This window comes from Elephas maximus, chromosome 17 (genome assembly GCF_024166365.1).
Source record: "Elephas maximus indicus isolate mEleMax1 chromosome 17, mEleMax1 primary haplotype, whole genome shotgun sequence".
In the NCBI taxonomy this organism is placed as follows: domain Eukaryota; kingdom Metazoa; phylum Chordata; class Mammalia; order Proboscidea; family Elephantidae; genus Elephas; species Elephas maximus.
The window spans coordinates 5,339,846-5,362,675 of record NC_064835.1 but is presented as its reverse complement, the minus strand read 5'-3'; the positions used below and the strand labels follow the sequence as shown (position 1 = coordinate 5,362,675).

General features: G+C 45.4%; 1 pseudogene; it reads left to right on the top strand.

Annotated features, from left to right (window-relative positions):
* The first annotated feature begins 11,376 nt into the window (after positions 1-11,376).
* Positions 11,377-22,830, top strand: part of LOC126060941 (heat shock protein HSP 90-alpha-like) — a 134,366-nt pseudogene continuing 122,912 nt past the window's right edge.

Below are 22,830 nucleotides of genomic sequence, written 5' to 3'. Positions count from 1 at the left end.
GGGTGGGTTTGAACTGCCAACCTTTCAGTTAGCAGCTGAGCCTTTAACCATTTTGTCACCGGGATGGTGGAGGGAATGGTGGAGGGGATCAGTGGAAGGGCAGGAAATAAAATAGATTGGCATCAGCACATGTTAATTGATTGCTCGACTAATTCATCGGTTCAGCAACCCTTTACAGAGCACTTACGTCATGCCAGATCCTACGTGCAACCCTGAGGGTACAAAGATGAAGAGCACACTGGCTGAGGGGCCAGACATAGACTAAACCTCTCCATGTACCATGACGTGGTGCATGCTGTATGAGGAAGGGGCTCTACAGTGCTGGGGCTACCCGGGGCATTAAGGAAGGTAGCGGGACATTTATCCTGGTCTTAAAAGATGGTGGCAAGGGCATCCTGTCCCTGTGCCATTTAAAAATGCTTGCTATTGCTTTGGGGATAAGCATCAATCTTTAATGTAAAGCCTCTGCTCTATCTGGCCCACCCACTGCTCCAGCCTCTGCTCATGCCACCTCTTTTGGCTCTCCTGCTCTAGCTCCCTGGCTTCTTCTGGTCCCTAGGAGGCACTAGGCTCTCTTCTTCTGCAGGGCATTTCCTGTAGCCTCTGCCTGGACTACTCCTGCCTGTCTCAGATCCCAGCCAAATTGTCCCTTCCTTGGGGAAGTCTTTCCTGTGTCTTTAGACCCAGTCATCTTTCTCTGTTACATGCCTTCATTAGCACCTTGTATCTCTCTCTCATAGCACTTAATCAGAGTTACACATTTGCATTTTTTATATGATCATTTGATTCATATATGATTCCTCCTACTAGACGGTAAGTTCTTTAGGGCAGAGTGTGGTCTGATTTTGCTCACCATTGTGTCTTCAGTTTTTGCACAGTGTCTAGCATATAGTACATCCTTAATAAATACATGTTGACTGACAGATGGACTAAAATAACTATTTAAAGGTAAAGAACATTTCAGGAACAGGGAAAACATGAGCAAGGGTGTAGTGGTTTGTTCTGGGGGATATTTTAGGAACAAGTGGCTGGCCTATGGAGAGGTAAAAAAATGAAGCTAAAGAGGTATGTTAGGTAAACTTGGAAAGAACCTTCTGTGCCATGCTAAGGACTCCCTGAGTCCAAGGTAGCTGCTCCCATCATACTATGTTCTTTCCCCGTCGGAAACTGCACTCCAGTTGTTGGCTTGACTGAAGTAGACGGTAAGCTCTTTGAAGACGGGCTCAGGCCTGTCTGGCTCATTACTATAACTCCTGATCTAGAATAGTGCCTAGCACTTGATAGGAACGAACAAACACTTGCTGAATGAATGAATGAACAAGTGAGTGAATGTGTTTATTGTGGAGGCTATAGAAAACCATGAATGGTTTTTAATATGTTTGGATTTGCTCTTGGAGATGTTTCTTTGGCAGCTGGGTGGAAAAGATAAGAGTTCATTTTCATTTACTTTATCCTTCTGTATCGACAGCTAAACTGGATCCACCTAAAAAGGGAGTGTAGTTATAGCCTGATCGGAATGGAATAGAATGGAGGCAGGAGATCAGTCAGGCAGTTGTTGCAGTAATTCTGGAGAAGATGCTGATGGATGGCTAGCGTGGTGGCCCTATGGCTGGAAGAGAGGGAGTAGGTTTGAAAAATATCCAGTTTGAGTGAGATGGGGGATTGGGAGCAGATAAAAGTTGATCCTAAGATACTAATGATTTCTATTTGCCAAAGAAAGGTTAAAGTTCTTGCCAGTAGGGCCTTGTTGGGGAGAGGGAGAAGGAGAGGGAGTGAAAGGAGAAGACTAAGTGAGAGCCCCTCCCAGGCCCATCAAGACCCCTTCTGGGGTGGCTGCCCTCCATGCTTGCTTGGGTGTCCCCTGTTCTGGGCTTTAGTCAGAATAACAAGGCAGAGGTGAATGCACGGATGCAACGTGCTGATGGCTAAGCAGCTGATCACCATATGGGACCACACGACTTTCCTCTTCCTTCTAAACACACTTTTATTCTTTTCTTTGCATTCAGAGAAGCAAGATGGCAACAGTCACTTGGGATTTTTTCACTGTCTGTTGATATGCAGTAATGGTCTGGAATAAGTTAACTGGATCTAACGTTTTCCCGATTTTTACCCATTAAAGCTTCTGTCTTGTTCTTCTTAAGAACCATTCATTTCTTCATCGAGAAAACCACTCTCCAGAGGACCGGATGGAGAGGTGTGTGGCTGGGACTTATTAGGCTGTGGGACGACCTGGAGCACTAGCGGGTCTGGCAGCTTGAACTAACCCCAGTGAGACACCCAAACCAAATTTGGAGGGGATGGAGGCTTGTTTGAGGAGAAAAGGGGATATTGTAGATGCAGGTGGACTGTGTTACAGAGACTAGATGATAGAGAGGGACACATTGTTGATAGAGACAAGCCAAACAGGGGAATGCGCTGGGTCTGAGGGGGATACACAGAGCTGTCAGATTCTCAACCCTGCATTTAAGTTGGTGCCAGCCCTCAGATTCAGATATACTTCTGTTCAGTTGACTCCAACTCATGGCGATTCCATGTCCAACAGAACAAAATGCCACCCTGTCTTGTGTCATCCTCACAATCACCATCATGTTTGAGTCTGTCATTGTGGCCACTGTCCAATATATCTCACTGAAGGTCTCCCTCACCCTTCTTGGCCTCTACTTCACAAAACATGATGTCTTCCTCCAGCTATTGATCCCTGCTGATGAAGTGTCCAAAGCAAAGCAAGTGAGTCAGACAATGTTCTGTTGTGATCCATAAGGTTTTCATTGGCTATTTTTTGGAAGTAGATTGCCAGGCATTTCTTCCTAGTCTTAGTCTAGAAGCTCTGTTGAAACCTGTCTACCACGAGTGATCCTACTGGTATTTGAAATACTGGTGGCAAAACTCCCAGCATCATAGCAACACGCAAGCCACCACAGTATGAAAAAATGACAAGTGAGTGGTGGTGATTCGGATATAAAGAATTCTATTATGAAATGCTTCCAGGGGCAGGATTTCAGTGGGATCACTGCACACCATGACCCCAGCATGACATTGTTTAACTATTTTGTCTGGTATTAGTATAGTCAAAACACTGTTTTGGTTTATGTTTGCCTAGTTTTTTTTTTTACTGGGTGTCTTAGTATATCTTTTTCTATTATATTTTTAACCTATTTGTGTATTTGAATCTAAATTATGCCTCCTGTAGACAGCATATAGTTGGATCATGTTTATCTATTTATTTAACCTATCCTTCCAATCTTTGCGTTTTAATTAAAGCGTCTGACAATTTACCTTTAGTGTAATTACTGACCAGGTGGAATTTACTCCTGCTGGTTTGCTATTTATTTTCTATACAAAATATCTCTGGGACTTATTCATACCCTTTGCCCAGACTTCTGTCAGTTTGTGGTACCGTGGTGGCTTGCATGTTGCTGTGATGCTGGAAGCTATGCCACCGATATTTCAAATGCCAGCAGGGTCACCAATGGTGGACAGGTTTCAGCGGAACTTCCAGACTAAGACAGACTAGGAAGAAGGACCTGGTGGTCTACTTCTGAACAAATAGGGCAATGAAAGTCTCGTGAATAGCAGCAGAACATTGTCTGATATAGTGATGGAAGATGAGCCCCTTAGATTTGAAGGCACTCAAAATATGACTGAGGAAGAGCTGCCTCCTAAAAGTAGAGTCAACATTAATGATATGGATGGAGGCAAGCTTTTGGGACCTTCATTTGCTGATGTGGCAAGACTCAAGATAAAAAGAAACAGTGGTAAACATCCATTAATAATCGGAACATGGAATGTATGAAGTGTGAATCTAGGAAAATTGAAAGTCATAAAAAATGAAATTGAAAGCATAAACATCAATATACTAGGCAATGGACTGGTATTGGCCATTTTGAATCAGACAATCATATGGTCTACCACGCTGGGAATGGCAAATCGAAGAGGAATGGCATTACATTCGTTGTCAAAAAGAACATTTCAAGCTCTATCCTGAAGTCAATGCTATCAGTTATAAGATAATATCCATACACTTACAAGGAAGACCGGTTAATTACCATAATACTATTCAAATTGACACACCAACCACTAATGCCAAAAATGAGGAAATTAAATTTTTTTGCCAACTTCTGTAGTCTGAAATTGATGAAATATGCAATCTAGATGCATTGATAATTACTGGTGATTGAAATGCAAAAGTTGAAAGCAAAGAAGAAAGATCTGTAGTTGGAAAATATGGCCTTGGCAATAGAAACATGATTGTGTGATGGAATTTTGCAAAACCAATGACCTACTCATTGCAAATACCATTTTTCATCAGCATAAACAGTGACTATACATGTGACTTCACTGAATGGAAAACACAGAATCAAATTGGCTACATCTGTGGAAAGAGACGATGGAAAAGCTTAATATCATCAGTCAGAATAAGACCAAGGGCTGACTGCAGAACAGTTCATCAATTTCTCACATACAAGTTCAAGCCGAAGCTGAAGAAGACTGAAACAAGCCCATGAGAACCAAACTATGACCTTGAGTATAGCCCAGTCGAATTTGGAGACCATCTCAAGAACAGATTTGACTCATTGAACCCTAATGATCGAAGACCAGATGAGTTGTGGAATGACATCGAGGACATCATGCATGAAGAAAGCAAGAGGTCATTAAAAAGGAATGAAGGAAAAAGACCAAAATGAATGTCAGAAAGGACTCCGAAACTTGCTTTTGAATGTAGAACAGCTAAAGTGAATGAAATAAATGACAAAGTAAAAGAGCTGAACAGAAGATTTCAAAGTGTGACTTGAGAAGACAAAGTAAAGTATGAAATGTGCAAAGACCTGGGGTTAGAAAGCAAAAGGGAAGAACATACTTGGCTTTTCTCAAGCTGAAAGAACTGAAGAAAAAACTCAAGTCTTGAGTTGCGATTTTGAAGGATTCTATGGACAAAATATTGAACAATGCAAGAAGCATCAAAAGAAGATGGAAGGAATACACAATCACTGTACCAAAAAGAGTTGGTCAGCATTCAACCATTTCAGGAGGAAGCATATGATCAAGAACTGACGGTACTGAAAGAAGCCCAAGCTGTGCTGAAGGCTTTGGTGAAAAACAAGGCTCCAGGAATTGACAGAATACCAAATGAGATGTTTCAACAAACTGATGCAGTGCTGGAGGTGCTCAGTTGTCTACGCTGAGAAATTTGGAAGACAGCTACCTGGCCAACCGACTGGAAGAGATTCATATTTGTGCCTATTCCAAAGAAAGGCGCTCCAATAGAATGTAGAAATTATCAAGTGATATCATTAATATCACACGTAAGTAAAATTTTGCTGAAGATAATTCAGAAATGTTTGCAGCAGTACATCACAGGGAACTGCTAGAAATTCAAACTAGATTCAGAAGAGGATGTGGAATGAGGAATATCATTGCTAACGTCAGATGGATCTTGGCTTAAAGCAGAGAATACCAGAAAGATGTTTACCTGCGTTTTATTGGCTATGCAAAGGCATTCCACTACGTGGATAATAACAAATTGTAAATAATATTTCGAAGAATGGGAATTCTAGAATAATTAATTATGCTCATGCAGAACCTATACATAGACCAAGAGGCAATTGTTTGAAGAGAACAAGGGGACAGTGTGTGGTTTAAAATCAGAAAAGGTGTGTCAGGGTTGTATCCTTCCACCAAACTTATTCATTCTGTCTGTTGATCAAATAATCTGAGAAGTTGGACTATATGAAGAAGAGTGAGGCCTCAGGATTGGAGGAAGACTCATTAACAACCTGCGGATATGCAGATGGCACTACCTTGCTTGCTGAAAGTGAAGAGGGCTTGAAACACTTACTGATGAAGAACAAAGACTATAGCATTCAGTTTGGATTACACCTTAACATAAAGAAATAAAAAATCCTCACAACTGGACCAATAAGCAACAAAAAGATAAATGGAGAAAATATTAAAGTTATCAATGGTGTCATTTTACTTGTATCCACAACCAATGCCCATGGAAGCAGCAGTCGAGAAGTCAAACAACGTGTTGTATTGGGCAAACCTACCGCAGAAGACCTCCTTAAAGTGTTGAGAAATAAAGACGTCACTTTGACCCAAACCATGTTATTTTCACATGCATTCGAAAGCTGGACAATGAATAGGGAACCCTGAAGGAGAACTGATGCCTTTGAATCATGGTGTTGGCAAAGAATATTGAATATACCACGGACTGCCAAAAGAATGAACGAATCTGTCTTGGAAGATGTACAGCCAATGGAAGTGAGGATGGTGAGATTTCATCTCACGTGTTTTGGACATGTTATCAGGAGGGACCAATCCCTGGAGAAGGACATCATGCTTGGTAAAATGGAGGCCCTGAAGGAGATGAGTTGATACAGTGGCTGCAACAATGGGCTCGAACACAGCAACTGTTGTGAGGATGGTGCAGGACTGGGCAGTGTTTCTGTTGTACATAGTGTTGCCATTAGTTGAAACTGACTTGATGACACACAACACCACTCCAGGCTAGTTTTTGACACACAGTAGATCTCTTAGGTATCTAGTGCTGTTAAAAGAGAAATCCCACGAATGGGTGCTTTTACAAACAGAAATGTGTTTTCTCACAGTTTAGGAGGCTGGAAGTCCAAATTCAGGGTGCTGGCTCTAGGTGGGAAGGCTTTCTATCTGTCAGTTCTGGAGGAAGGTGGTTGTCTCTTTTGAGCTTCTGCTCCTGGCCTATCTTCATGTGGCTTGTCATCCTATCCCTCAGCTCTGCTTGCTAGCTTTCATTTAACCTCTTTTTATCTCAAAAGAGATTGACTCAGGGTACACTCTACACTAATCTTGCCTTGTTAACACAACAAAGACAACCCATTCCTAAACTGGATTATAACCACAGGCATAGGGGTTAGGATTTACAACACATATATTTTGGGGACACAATTCAATCCATAACAGTAGGTATTCATGTTTATAGCCTGCAGAGTATTGTTCCAGGAGACATCACAGCCTAGACAGGAATTCGTAGCTCCAGCTGGCATTTCTCTCCTCCTGCCTCTCTAAGTTATAGCTGATCCATGTCTCTTCATTGTATTGTTTGTGGAGAGCTCTGTGTGATGACCATAAGCTCTGAGACAACACACTGAGTGTATAGGGAAAATAGGGAGCAAAAAGTAAAAACAAAACTTGTGTGGGTGAGATTCAATGGTAACAATGACGATGATAATAATAATAGCAGCTGCTACTTACTGAACATAGTCTGTGCTAAACACCAGGCTAAGCACTTTATATTCAATATCTCAATTTATTCTAACAGATAGTATTATAGATTGAATTATGTCCCCCCAAAAGATATGCTGAAGTCCCAATCTCTGTATCTGTGAATGTGACCTTGTTTGGAAATAGTGTTTTTCTTTGGTTATCAGTTAAGTCAAACAATATCATACTGGAGTAGGGTGGGTCCTAGTCCTAATCCCTTCTGAGCATTGTCTTATAAAAGGGGAGAACAGGCACAGAAACAGAGTCATACACCACACGGGGATGACAGATGCCATGTGATGATGGAGGCAGCTGCATCTACAAGCAGCAAAAGAATATCAAGTATTGCCAGCAGCCACTAAAAACTAGGAGAGAGACACTGATCAGTCCCTCTCTCAAATCCTTCAGAAGGAATCGACATGGCCGATACCCTGACTTGGACTTCTAGCCTCCAGAACCGTGAGAAAATAAATTTCTGTTCTTTAAAGCCACCACTTTGCAGTGTTTTTGTTATGGCAACCAGAGGAAAGTGAGACAGGTAGGTACTATTAACCTCATTTTACAGGTGAGGCTAATCAGGTAAGTGGTAGAACTCGAGTTGAATGCAGGCCTTTCTGACTCCAAAGCCATACTCATAACTCTCCCATCTGAGGGACCTATGATTGGAGGAGGAGAAGCCACACAAACTTTTTCTTTGTCTGGGGCCTGTTCTGTTCCATTGACTGAAGAGATGTGGCCCCTGGGTGTGCTCAGCCCAGCCTGGGCTCAGGTGGGTCACCTGACGCTTTGAAGTAAGATAGAACTGAGGATTCCTGTGGTAACTGGCCCCAGGGCAGACAGGGCCCTATGTCCTCGGCATTGGGGTGACAGGTGCAGTCCTGAGGAGAGAGGTGACAATGACCGCTCACCATCACCTTAACAACTCCGATATGATTGCAGACAGACCTAAGACTTCTGGGAAAGGCAACCCACACAAAAGAGAGACATAATCCAGAGGGCTCAAAAACGTTTCCACAAATGCTCTTATCAGTCTTTCCAACACCGCCTTGTCAGCTGGAAGTGTGCATGGGGCACACTTTTTGGCACAAGGGAGTTGATTGCTAGGCAATAGCAGCTGGCCTACCCTCCTCCCAGTAACTTTTTCTCTGTTTCTAAGCTTCCAGTTAGCACATGGGAGGGGCTGGTGCTGCCCCCGCACAGCCCAGCCCTAAGCCCCCTTCCCTGCAACAAGAGGCCTATTCATGGGTCCTGAGCAGATTTCATTGTCTCTCTGGTGCGTGTGTGTGTGCGCGCGCAAGCGCGTGTGTGGAGAGGGGATAAAGGGAGGCGTCATGTGTGAACCAGGGAGACCTCATCCTCCAACCAGGCTGGCTGGGCTATTTAATCAATGCTGACCCTGAGAACACGAACAGAACTCTGCTTAACAGACCTTGAGGCTTTACATCCGTTGTCACTGACCCACATGGTAAGGCTACATCCCTGCTCTGGTCTCTCTCTCCTCTCCCTCTTCTGCTCTTGGAATTCTAGGCTGGTAAAAAGAGTCTCTCTCCTCAGGCATCTGTAATCCAGGGGCTGGATCCTAGAGGGGGCACTGTGTGGCAACTCCCTGTTTTCTCCCCAGGAACTGCCTTTTATTCTCCTGTCTTTATGGCTAGCCAAGTTCTTTGCACATACAGGAAATCATTATTTCATTCAATTCCCACTCAAAAGGAAGACCAAGAGGTCCTGTACCATAAAGACCACTGTTTTAGGCTACTACATGAGCTTAGGCAGGTGGGTTTTGATGGCGGGGCAGTGTCTGAAGTGAGGCCAGTTTGTCCAGAGACTGAGCTTAAAGCCAAGCTCTCAGCTCTTTCTGAGACAGGAGGAAGGGCTGGGCATGCTCAGGATTCTCTCTAGACCAGCCCTGCCACTCTGCACAGAATGATATCAGCTCAAGGGAAACCGTGTCCCCAGAGGAGAAACCTAAATCTTAGCCTCTGTTCCCACTTCTCTGCTTTGTTCCTGGTGCTTGACTGGCTCTCCCAAACCTACGTTCTTTAGCCCTCGCTGGTCTTGCTCTGTGAGCCTCACCTCTAGGCACTAGAAGGAGTGTGTTTGGTAATATGAAAGCTATTATCCCTGTTTCTCCTGAAGAAGCAAGTACTGTGGTGGGAAATCCAGTTCTACAAATCCTGGACTGTGATTGGTACAGGGATCGGCGAAGAAGGGGTGTTATCTTGCTCCATAGCTGACCCATTGGTGAGCTGAACTGGCATGGGACCCTGGGTCCAAAGCACACGCTATTCTCCTGGCTCAGGTTTCTTGGTGGTATGAGGTCCCCAGCTCTCTGCTTGCTTCCCTTTCATCTCACCTCTTGTAAGGTAAAAAGGTGGTGCAGGCCACACCCTAGGGAAACTCCCTTTACATTGCATTAGGGATATAACCCGAGTAAAGGTGTTACATTCCACCCTAATCTCTTAAACATAATCTAACCTTGCCTCGTTAACCATAGGCAGAGATTACGGTTTACAGCCCGTAGGAAAATCACATCAATCACAAAATGGAGGACAACCACACAATACGGGGAATCATGGTCTAACCAAGCTGACACATTTTTGGGGGACACAATTCAGTCCATAACAAAAGGGAAGTTTTATTTTACTACCTAGCTGAAGAAACTCTATTACTTAGAGTAAATTGATAGTAACCACAGACATATATAGAGTAGAAAACAAAACAATGTTTAAGTTCTAGCTGGACACAGTCCTCTGCATAAGGAGCTGGGCCTAGACCTACTTTCCCTGGTTAAAGAGAGGCTGAGGGTATTAGGGACATGCAGAGTGGCACCAAACAGAATCTTTCTCCTTGATGCGGTAAGAGGGAGTGAAAATGAGTTGAAAAGGAAATAATTTTCTCCCTATGTGCATCAATGTTTATTTCATGGCATGTCCACGTACTACCTAAAATTATGTTTGGGCTCCACTGGTGGGACAAGTCATACACTTGGAAAACTGCCCAGAAAAATCCAACACCCTGGGGAAATCTCAAACTGGTCTTCATTAGACGTTGGGTTCCTGTGCCCATCAATTCTTCTTCTTTGGTCTTCCTTATTCATATCAGGAGGGACCAGTCCCTGGAGAAGGACATCATGCTTGGTAATGATGAGGGTAGGCGAAAAAGAGGAATCCAAGGAGATGGATTGACACAGTGGCTGCAACACTGGGCTCAAACATAGCAACTATTGTGAGAATAGCGTAGGATCGGGGAGAGTGTTAGTCCTGTTGCACATACAGTCGCTCTCAGGTGGAACTGACTGAATGGTACCTGACAACAACACCTGTGCCCAGAAGGAATTTCCATCCCTCCCCTCCCTCCCTGCGGGGCCATGTTAGGCAGGCGGAGGGGGAGGTGCACTGCCCACCCCTAGGGGGCACCTTTCACATTGTAGTCTACAAACTGTCTTCTAGGTGAATTGCGTAGGGTCGCTATGAGTCAGAATCGACTTGACCGCAACGGGTTCGGTTTGGGTTTAAGATGGTACAGTGCGCAACTTGCACAGTAGTATGAGGTCCCTGGCTCATGGTGGCAGGAAGCCAGGACTGTCTGAAAAGCGAGGGGGGTGGGGAGGGCGGTCTGCAAGCCCTGTGTCCTCCTACTTAGGCTCTGGGGAAGAGAAGCTGAGCCTGAGTGGGATGAGGACCTCGTACCTCTCTACAGACATTGTGAGTGCGGTGTGCCTGCCAGCCAAGGAGCAACATTTCCCAAGAGGCTCGCACTGCTGGGTGTCTGGCTGGGGCCACACTGACCCTAGCCATAGTGAGTCAGCTTTCAGGGCCTTAGGTGCAAAAGGGGTTCAGTGTGGGGGGTGAGGAGAGGCATCCTTCCCCTGGGTGAGGCACCTCCACCTCCCCTAGCCCCATGGTAGTGCCAGCCCGCTTTCCCTGGCATCACCTTTGGCCAGGACTAGAGCCTGCAGTCTCCTCTGCCTGGGTCTTTCTGGAGAGAACAACCCCTAGTTTCTCTAACTCCAGGCCCTTTGACTCTCCCTTGCCTCTTCCCAGGCTTGCCCTGCCCTCAGCATTTGGGGCGTGTGTGAGGCTGGCTCCTCCTCTTTCCAGTCCTGGCCCCCAGACCCTGCCTCCTTGCGCAGGGTCCATGGCTCCCACTCTGGGCTCCCCTTTGGGTCTCTGTGTCTTTGGTGCCTCTAACTACCTCCCGTCTTGTTGCTCTCCCTCTCTGGGCCTTGCTCTCTGCATCCCTCCCTGCTGGTGTCATGGCAGCACACAGTTCCGACACGCTCCAGGACCCAGGACCCTGCTCAGCACCCAGCTCTGCAGCAGCTCTTGCATGTACAGCGGGGCCCTCACTTCCCACATGCTGTGTGCCGGCTACCTGGATGGGAGGGCAGATGCGTGCCAGGTGTGGCTCCCCTGCCAGGGACTCTGTGGTGGATGGAGGGCAGAAGGGCCTGCTGTGGCCAGGTACCTTGGTCTGATCATGTCAGCATGAGAAAGCCTCTCAAGGAGGAGGGGTCCCTGGGCAGCCTAGCAGTGCCCGCTGAGGGTTTACATAGGGGCGAGGCAAGCAGGTATCCATGCAGGAGCCAGGCAAGGCTGGGAAGGACAGTCCAGTTCCCTTCCCATGGGGGCCTGATGCTCCTTCATGAGGCAGGGCTAACTGGCTGTCTGTCATGTCTCTGTACCTGGATCCCTCAGGGGGATAGCGGGGGCCCCCTGCTGTGCCCAGATGGGGGCACGTGGCACCTGGTGGGGGTGGTCAGCTGGGGCCATGGCTGTGCGGAGCTCAACTACCCAGGAATCTACACCAAAGTAGCCGCCTTCCTGGACTGGATCCATGACATAGCACAGGTGAGTTTAGAGACAGGGGTTGGAGGGGGGTGGTTCAAAGGAGCTGCTCCTTGGAAACTGAGAACTGCACCCATGGCCTGGTGCCTATTGGGAACTGGGGAGGGGACTAGGGAATGCTCCGCAGAATGGGTGGAGTAGCTTACAAAGTAGAACTATTGGATTTCTATCAATTTAAGCATTAACTGATGGCGTAGAGGTTAAGCACTACAGTTGCTGATCAAGACATCATCAGTCAAGTCCAACAGGTGGTCCTTGGAAACTCTATGGGGCAGTTCTACTTTGTCCTGTAGGGTTGCTATGAGTCCAAATTGACTGGACGGCAACAGGTTTGCTTTTTTTTTTTGGAAGCATTAACTGGGAAAGAGTACACCTCAGTTTATAGCCCAGGTTCACCACTTCCTGTGTGACCTTTGGCAAGTTCCTGACCTTCTTAACCCTCATTTCCCCCAGGAATAACGTCATGCCTACCTTATGTGCTGTTGCAACCATTAAATGAGTTAAGACCTGTAAACTGCTTAGCACAGTTTGAGGCTTACAGTGAGTGATCACTAAGTGTTGTTTACGTATTTATTTATTGCCATCATTCATTCCTGGGTGCTAAGGCAGTTACCTGAGCCCACATGCCCTGCACGATGGAAAGAGCTCAGCATATAGCAGTTTGGGCTCTGCAATGAATTAAATCTAGCGTGACATTGAGCAAGCCATTCACCGTCATCTGTTCAATGGGAGGGCCAAATGAGATAACGTGTATCAACACACTTTACTGGTATTAAGTAAGTTACAAATGCAGGGTCCAGAATGAAAAGCACCTTTCTCCAAGGGTGGGCATGGGGGCAGCAAGAGGGTTGTTGCTGTTAGGTGCTGTCAAATTGGTTTTGACACATAGCGACCCTATACACAACAGAACGAAACACTGCCCAGTCCTGAGCCATCCTTACAATCGTTTTTATGCTTGAGCTCATTGTTGCAGCCACTGTGCCAATCCACCTTGTTGAGGATCTTCCTCTTTTCCACTGACCCTGTACTTTGCCAAGCATGATGTCCTTCTCCAGGAACTGATCTCTCCTGACAACATGTCCAAAGTAAGTAAGATGCAGTCTTGCCATTCTTGCTTCCAAGGAGCATCCTGGTTGTACTTCTTCTAAGACAGATTTGTTTGTTCTTTTGGCAGTCCATGGTATATTCAATATTCTTCGCCAACACCACAATTCAAAGGCATCAATTCTTCTTCGGTCTTCCTAATTTATTGTCCAGCTTTTACATGCATATGATGCGATTGAAAATACCATGGCTTGGGTCAGGTGCACCTTAGTCTTCAGGGTGCCATCTTTGCTCTTCAACACTTTGAAGAGGTCCTTTGCAGCAGATTTACCCAAAGCAATGTGTCTTTTGATTTCTTGACTGCTGCTTCCATGGCTGTTGATTGTGGATCCAAGTAACATGAAATCCTTGACAACTTCAATCTTTTCTCTATTTATCATGATGTTGCTCATTGGTCCAGTTGTGAGGATTTTTGTTTTCTTTATGTTGAGGTGCAATCCGTACTGAAGGCTGTGGTCTTTGATCTTCATTAGTAAGCTCTTCAAGTCCTTTTCACTTTCAGCAATCCAGGTTGTGTCATCTGTGTAATGCAGGTTGCTAATGAGTCTTCCTCCAATCCTGTTGCCCCATTCTTCTTCATATAGTCCACCTTCTCGGATTATTTGCTCAGCATACAGATTGAATAGGTATGGTGAAAGAATACAACCCTGACGTACACCTTTCCTGACTTTAAACCAATCAGTATCCCCTTGTTCTGTCCGAACAACTGCCTCTTGATCTATGTAAAGGTTCCTCATGAGCACAATTAAGTATTCTGGAATTCCCATTCTTCGCAATGTTATCCATAATTTGTTATGATCCACACAGTCGAATGCCTTTGCATAGTCAATAAAACACAGGTAAACGTTCTTCTGGTATTCTCTGCTTTCAGCCAGGATCCATCTGACATGTGTCCTCTTCTGAAACCGGCCTGAATTTCTGGCAGTTCCCTGTCAATATACTGCTGCAGCCATTTTTGAATGATCTTTTCAGCAAAATTTTGCTTGCGTGTGATATTAATGATATTGTTCTATAATTTCCACATTCGGTTGGATCACCTTTCTTGGCATAAATATGAATCTCTTCCAGTCAGTTGGCCAGGAAGCTCTCTTCCATACTTCTTGGCATAGACAAGTGAGCACCTTCGGCGCTGCATCGGTTTGTTGAAACATCTCAATTGATATTCCATCAATTCCTGGAGCTTTGTTTTTTGCCAGTGCCTTCAGAGCAGCTTGGACTTCTTCCTTCAGTACCTTCGGTTACTGATCATATGCTACCTCTTGAAATGGTTGAATATCGACTAATTCTTTTTGGTACAATGACACTGTGTATTCCTTCCATGTTCTTTTGATGCTTCCTGCGTCGTTTAATATTTTCCCCATGGAATCCTTCACTATTGCAACTTGAGGCTTGAATTTTTTCTTCAGTTCTTTGAGCTTGAGAAATGCCGAGCGTGTTCTTCGCTTTTGGTTTTCCATATCCAGCTCTTTGCACATGTCATTATAATACTTTACTTTGTCTTCTTGAGAGGCCCTTTGAAATCTTCTGTTCAGTTCTTTTACTTCATCAATTCTTCCTTTTGCTTTAGCTGCTCAACATTCATGAGCAAATTTCAGAGCCTCCTCTGACATCCATCTTGGTCTTTTTTTTCTTTCCTGTCTTTTCAATGACCTCTTGCTTTCTTCGTGTGTCATGTCATTCCACAACTCGTCTGGTCTTCGGTCACTAGTGTTCAATGCATCAAATCTATTCTTCAGATGGTCTCTAAATTCAGGTGGGATATACTCTAGGTCATATTTTGGCTCTCGTGGACTTGCTCTGATTTTCTTCAGTTTCAGCTTGAATTTCCATATGACCCATTGATGGTCTGTTCCACGGTTGGCCCCTGGCCTTGTTCTGACTGATGATATCGAGCTTTTCCATTGTCTCTTTCCACAGATGTAGTCAATTTTATTTCTGTGTGTTCCATCTGGCAAGGTCCATGTGTATAGTCGCCATTTATGTTGTTGAAAGAAGGTATTTGCAGTGAAGAAGTCGTTGGTCTTGCAAAATTCTATCATTCGATCTCCGGCATTGTTTCTATCACCAAGGCCATAGTTTCCAACTACTAATCCTTCTTTGTTTCCAACTTTCATGTTCCAATCACCAGTAATTATCAATACATCTTGATTGCATGTTCGATCAACATCAGACTGCAGCAGCTGATAAAAATCTTCTATTTCTTCATCTTTGGCCCTAGTGGTTTGTGCGTAAATTTGAATAATAGTATTAACTGGTCTTCCTTGTAGGCGTATGGATATTATCCTATCACTGACAGCGTTGTACTTCAGGATGGATCTTGAAACGTTCTTTTTGATGATGAATGCAACACCATTCCTCTTCAAGTTGTCATTCCTAGCGTAGTAGACTATCTGATTGTCCGATTCAAAATGGCTAATACCAGTCCATTTCAGCTGACTAGTGCCTAGGATATCGAAGTTTATGCGTTCCATTTAATTTTTGACGATTTCCAGTTTTCCTGGATTCATACTTCATACATTCCAGGTTCCAATTATTAATGGATGTTTGCAGCTGTTTCTTCTCATTTTGAGTTGGGCCATATCAGCAAGTGAAGGTTCCCTAAGCTTTACTCCATCCACGTCATTAAGGTCGACTCTACTTTGAGGAGGCAGCTCTTCCCCAGTCATCTTTTGAGTGCCTTCCAACCTGGGGGGCTCATTTTCCAGCACTGTATCAGACAATGTTCTGCTGCCATTCATAAGTTTTCCACTGGCTAATTCTTTTCAGAAGTAGACTGCCGGGTCCTTCTTCCTGGTCTGTCTTAGTCTGGAAGCTCAGCTGAAACCTATCCTCCATGGGTGATCCTGCTGGTATCTGAATACTGTTGGCATGGTTTCCAGCATCACAGCAACACGCAAGCTCCCACAGTACGACAAAGTGACAGACACGTAGGGGCGAGGGGGTACTAGATAGTAAATCTTAGAGTTTATAGGGGAGGCACGCATAAATCTTCTCCTTCAAAACTTACAGAGAAGCAGATATTTTAGCCCCACATGATAGATGTGGAAATCAAATTTCTGAATGGTTAAGTGATTTCCTTGAAGTAAAAGTTGCTCGGCTAGTACATGGTAGACCCAGGCAGTGAATCCAGCTCCTTTATATTTACATCCCCTTGTTTCATCCAATCTCACCGCGTACTAGCCTCATGTTTCCTGGGGTTTCCAGCAAGTCCACTAGATGGAGAAGAAGCAGCAGCACCTGGATGCAGAAGGTGTGGATTAGCTACCACTCTACTGCAGACAGTCACCACTCACAGGCTGGACACCTTCGCCCTCAGGCCCTGTTTTCAGTACCTCTGTCTCACCAGAGAAGCTCTCTGACAGAAGAGATACTGAGGCTGGGTTGGGAGGGTGGAGATGCCGAAGGATGTGGGCAGAAGGAGAGAGGCAGGAGGTGGAGAGAAACAGATGGCAGGAAGTGGCTGTGCACATCTTTTGGAAGAATGCTCAGAGATGACCCCCAGTCCTGCCTTTTCCCTGTGTCCTCAGGAGGGCTCAGTGCCTCGCTAGTGGAGCCCCTGGCAGAGAGTCTCCTGGGCTGATGGGTCAAGGCTGGGCCTATCCAGACCAAGCTTATGGGAGCCATGTTCCTTCTCGCTCTCCTGTTGGTCTCACCCACTTCCTGTACTCACCTGAAGACACACTTCCTGCTCATACTTCAAGATCCACTTCCTGTTTCTACCTCAGTTCTGGTTGGCCCTGCCTGGGGTGGGAGAATTTTAAAACAGGAAATTGGAATAGAAATAGGGCATTTGTTTTAAAATTACACTCCTGTGAACTGATCCAAAGAGTTCTGTTATTAAAATTGAAACGATGTATATAGTCTTGGTTCAGTTTTCACACACATGTTAAAGGATAAAGTTACAATTTTTCTCCTATTTATATTTCTTAAAGCTTTGGAAACCCGGGTGGCATAGTGGTTAAGTGGTACAGCTGCAAACTAAAAGGTTGGCAGTTTGAATTCACCAGGCACTCCTTGGAAACTCTAACTGGGTAGATTTTTACTCTGTCACATAGTGTCGCTATGAGTCGGAATCGACTTGACGGCAGTGGGTTTTTGTTTTTGTTTGGTGTTTAAAAACTTTTGAGCTCTAGAATTTTGGCATATGCGTTTGTTTATTTATTTAAATTATCTGAATTTCTTAAATCTACATGTCGTGATATGGAACAAAAAGCCTTAGCCATCCAGGTACTTGGATGCTTCGAGTGTGAGAACCACAGAAGATAATGATCTCTTAGGAAAGGTCTGGCTTCCCCATAAGACCCATTTCATCTTAGCTCTTGTTTCAGAATTGGGCCTTTTGGCTTGGGGAGCTTTTTTTCTTGTTTATGCCCAGTTAGCGTTTTCCCGGTTAAGCTGCTACCCGACTCTCTCCTCTCTAGCAATTAGAATGCAATTGGCATCTTGTTTCTAAAAATGGCAATGAATTTTTTATGGTGCTTACAATTAGCGTTTGGCAATAACACAACTTTGTGATTTTATCAGCATTTTGTTTTTTTTTTTGAGGGGTAATGCAAACGACCACTCATTCCTGGAGGGTCTGCTCCCTTCGCAGGAAGTGCACTAAAAACAAAGTGCCCCAATTTACTGTCAGTTTATTGGGGAAAAGGTTGCTGGGAATGTGCAGTCAAATTGCAGAAGCAACGTGGGAGGCCTTGAAGGGTGGCAAATAGTCTCCTCCTGTGTCCTTAGAGCTCAGACCCTGTGCCTTGACCCCAAGATCAGCACCTATCTCAGGAGGCAGCGTTGGAAGAGCTCGTCCACCTGGGGAGGGAAGAGCTAACAGTACCTCCAACAACTATGACCGTTGTTATGTTTCTGATGTCAAAAAAGACAAGCTCACCGTCGAATAAGTTCTCACTCATAGCAACCCTAGAGAAGAGAGTAGAATCACCCCATAAAGTTTCCAAGGAGTGGCTGGTGGATTTGAAATCACTGACCTTTCAGTTAGCAGCCGAGCTCTTAACCACTGCACCATCAGGGGTCCTCTGGGGTCAACCTTGTGCATTTTCTTATTTAAAAAAAAAAAAGGAAGGTTTAAAAAAAAAATTTTTTTTATTCATTACAGTCCTTATGACTTGTTAAGAATAATTAGTAATATTTGAATAACACTCTACAGTTTAGAAAACCTGCTCACATGTACTATCTCATTTAAATCTCATGACATTTATGTGGTGAAAGTAGTATCTCCACTTTAAAGCCAATTACTGGTGAGTCAGTTCCAACTTACGGAGACAGCGTACGTGTCGGAGTTTAACTGTGGTCTGTAGTTTTCAATGGCTGATTTTTCAGAAGTAGATTGCCAGACCTTTGTTCCAAGCCACATCTGGGTGAAATAACCTCCAACCTTTTGGTTAGCAGCTGAGTGTGTCAACTGTTTGCACCACCCAGACCTTCCTATCTCTGCTTTACAGACATGAGAATTAGTTGAGAGAGATTAACTGACTTCCCCAAGACCAACCAGCTAGTCAGTGCCAGAGCCAGGGTGTGACCTCTGGGTCTTTTTACTCCAAATCCATGTCATTGCCTTGTGCATGGATGAACTAGGTGGTCCAGTATTCACGGAAGTGTAGAACTGGAAGGTACCTTTATAAGGTCATTTGATCTAGTCACCTGTCTACAGTAATGCATTGTCATTCCTGCTTTCTGTAGGTGAAATAACTGAAACCCAGGGGAGTTTCGTAAATCCTGTCCGAAACCCTTCTCAGGCAATAGTCTTACAGATTTCCACTTCTCACTGAGATTCACGGCCTGACTCAAACGTTACAAATGAATGCCCTCCACGGAAGAACTTTGAAGAGTATCCTAATAGAGAACTTGCTGATAGCTAGTCCCTGTTCACCTACAGAAGCTCCTGGCGTTTTCTGCCAGGCGAGCAGTCACATCTACAGACTCAGGAGCTAGCATCTGCGAGAGCAGGCCTCAGCCAAGCAAAGAGAAGCAAGTGGACTAGGCCAGCTCCGTTCCCCTGGGCCAGCTGCTGGAACGCAGGGGTGGAGTTAGGGGCAAGGAAGGGAGAGAAGACTCAGGTCCCAGAAGGATTTTAATGAGGACTAGCTGGGTGCCCAGCTGTGTTAAGCTTTGTAGGGAATTCAGAGGTAGAGAAGCCAACTGTTTTATTGGGGGCAATGAGACTTATTTGCAATAAATCATTAGTAGCCATCCGGGCAGGAAGCTGGGTGGTGAGGCAGTAATTACTACGGGAGCTCCAAGAGGCTAGTGTTGAATCAGTCCGGGCACTTCCACCTGCAGGAAACCTGTGCCCTGCCCCCGGAGGATTCAGCTTCCCACCTGCCTGGGCAGAGCTGTCAAGCCTTCCGAGGCTTCCCAAGAAGGTTGCTCCTGGCTGCCATGCACACAGCCATGCCCAGGGTGAAGCTCGTTCCCATCTGCTCCTTCTGTGAGCTTGTGGAGCCCCAGGGCCCCGTGGTAGGCAGGCTCTTTCTCCTTGTGGCAGCTTCCCTGGAGTCCTGCATTTCCTGCAGGAAACAAGGAGGCAGCCCTGCCATTCCTTGGGAAACATTCCTCAGGCTTTTTCCTGCATTTTGTTTTTGGAGGTGCTGGGCTCAAACCACAGTACTGAAATGGTACAAATACTAAAAGCTGGCACAGTCGCTGTCAGAGATGGTTGTTTCCAGGTCCCTCTGTTGTTATTCTCTCTCCTCTGCCTTCTCCTGGCCATACATATACATAAGACCTTTAGTTATCTAGTCCTCTGTAACAGAAATACCACAACTAGGTGGCTTTAACAAACTAATTTATTTTCTCACAGTTTAGGAGGCTTGAAGTCCAAATTCAGGATGCCAGCTCTAGGGGAAGGCTCTCTCTCTCTGTATCTGCTCTGGGGGAAGATCTTTGTCTCTTTTTCAGCTTCTATACCAAGGCTTCTCGGCAATCATGTGGCATGGGCCTTCTGCTCTGTACTTGCTTGCTTGCTTAATCTGCTCTTTTATAACCCAAAAGAGATTGATTTAAGACACACCCTACACTAACTAATGCTTCCTCATTAACATAACAAAGAGAACCTATTCCTAAATGGGATTATAACCACAGTTATAAATCAAACCAAACCAAACCTGTTACCTTCCAGTCAATTCCAACTCATAGCAATCCTTTAGGACAGAGTAGAACTGCTCCATAGTGTTTCCAAGGAGTGACTGGTGGATTTGAACTGCTGAGCTTTTGGTTAGCAGCCGAGCTCTTTACCACTGCACCACCAGGGCTCCAATCACAGGTATAGAGATTAGAATTTACAACCCATATCCTTGGGGGACACAATTCAACCCATAAGGACCCTCATGAAAGAATAACTCTTGCCTGGTTAGGGTCTGGAAACCCTGGTGGCGTAGTGGTTAAGTGCTACGGCTGCTAACCAACAGGTCAGCAGTTTGACTCTGCCAGGTGCTCCTTGGAAACTCTATGACGCAGTTCTACTCTGTCCTATAGGTTCGCTATGAGCTGGAATCAACTTGACGGCAGTGGGTTTGGGTTTGGTTTGGGTGGTTAAGGTCCATGCCCTGGACCAGTCGAGCCAGTGAAATATACTTCAAGTTAGAAAGAGTGAGAAAGTTTATTTAGGAGGTGTCCACCACCGGGGATCTGACAGTAAGGGAGGCTGTCTCTATGGAGTCCCAAAAGGCATTTTTATATTACAGCTTATATTTAATTTTTACAGAGGTTGGAAGTGTCTTTGTAGCCCGTAGATGGCATGGCCCGAGGAGTTATTCATTACAAGATAGTGACAATGTTACTGCAATTTTGCGAGATAGAGCCGCCTGCTGCAAATAGCCAATTCTTGAGACAGGGGTGAGGTGGGTAGCAAGAGCTTTATTAGATCTACCGGTATATGGAGACAGAGGGGAATGATCTCCTAAAGTCTCCTGTCTCACTAGACTACCGATCAGCTCGGGTTTTTAAGGGAAAAGGGGCCATAAGTTTTAGGGACTTGTGGAATGTGCACTCTCTTTCTTCTGTTTGGTTTTGGTGGTCGTATCTCAAACATGTTGATCTTGTCCTGCCATTATCCCATCAGCTCAGGGGGTAGCTGGTGCCATCCTTCGTCTTATTTGACAGGCTTAGATCAATATCACTTGTTTTCCACAGTCTTGGAGGAAACATTGGTCAACACTTAACCATTCGGGGAGCTAACATCAGGATCTTACTTGGAGGCAGGGATGGGCTAGGGGAGGGAAAGGACAGAAAGAAGAAGGAAAAAAAATTGGCTCAGGTACTGTTCAAGATATGGCTGAGCAGCCTGTTTCAACAAGAGACTACTAGACTAAAGAGACACATGCTGGACATCTCCTTAGCAGGCTAAAGATATTTATATCAGACACCTGGGCTCTAATTTCCAGGAGGTAGGGGGGCTGTAAGTCATAGGTGGTGGGACAGAACAAAACAAAGTTATTTGCATCAGATCAAAACAAAGTTATCAGCAGAGGTATGTGGGAAGGAGAAGGCAGGCAGAGGAAGGGGAGAAACTTATAGGTTCATCATGGCATTAGTTAAAGTCAAGCTCTCAGTTGCCCGGGTTGAAAAGGAGAAAACATGCTGGAGAGTATTAGGGTCACAATAAGCCAGTTTCCCCTGCCCTACTCTCCCACCTCCCTCAGCACCCTGGCTCTGGGTTCTTCCCCACCCCCTACTCTGACAGACCAAAATGTACTCTTTGGGTTTGCTTCACCTCAGTCACTGGACTCTGCTTCCTGTTACAATGACCGGAGCCCAGTGTCGCTAATGCAGAACCGTCTTTAAAGCGTGTTTGGAATACCTCCGCCCCTAGGAGGGTTTGTGGGACGTTGGTGGGGAGTGGAGGCAGTGGTGGTTCAGTGTAGAATTCTCACCTTCCGTGTGGGAGGCCTGAGTCCCATTTCAGCCTATGTATCGCGTGTGTGGCCACCGCCTGTCTGTCAGTGGAGGCTTTTGTGTTGCTGTGATGCTGAACAGGTTTTAGCAGAGCTTCCAGACTAAAACAGAATAGGAAGAAAGGCCTGGTGATCTCCTTCTGAAAATCAGCCAATGAAAACCCTGTGGATCATGACGGTTCAATCCCATCGTGCATGGTTTTGCCATGAGTCAGGCCAACTTGAAGGCAGCTAACAACAACATGTAGGGAGTATCATCCTACTCCTGAGAGGTGAGGCTGGTCTTTCTTCTACATTCCAAGGCTGGAAAGGGAGGGGTGGAGCAGGCAGGCATCCTCTGCAGATTTCTGGTGTCCCCGAGGCCCCAGGGCAGAGCACTCCAGGTCCAGGGGAATCTGTTGGAGAAGTTTCTCCAGCAACAACTGGTGCTGGAGTGGACCAAGCTGGGGGGATCAAAGAGAACAGAGAAAGCAGTTCTGGCCCAGGAAGGCACAGTTCCCCCATTCGTGCGTGTCCCCTGCAACAGCAAGTGGGCTCCAAGAAGGCAGAGGCTTCCACAGGGCAGGCTTTACCTTCTGAACTGCAGACTTGTGCCCCCTACCTCCCTTCCAAGGAACCTCTAACTGGGGCATCTGATAGTAGAAAGCAATGTTCCAGCTGCTGCGTTCTAACCATGGTGGACCATTTACCTGGGACTGTACCATCCTGACCTAGTGACTCAGCCTATCTGGATTTTG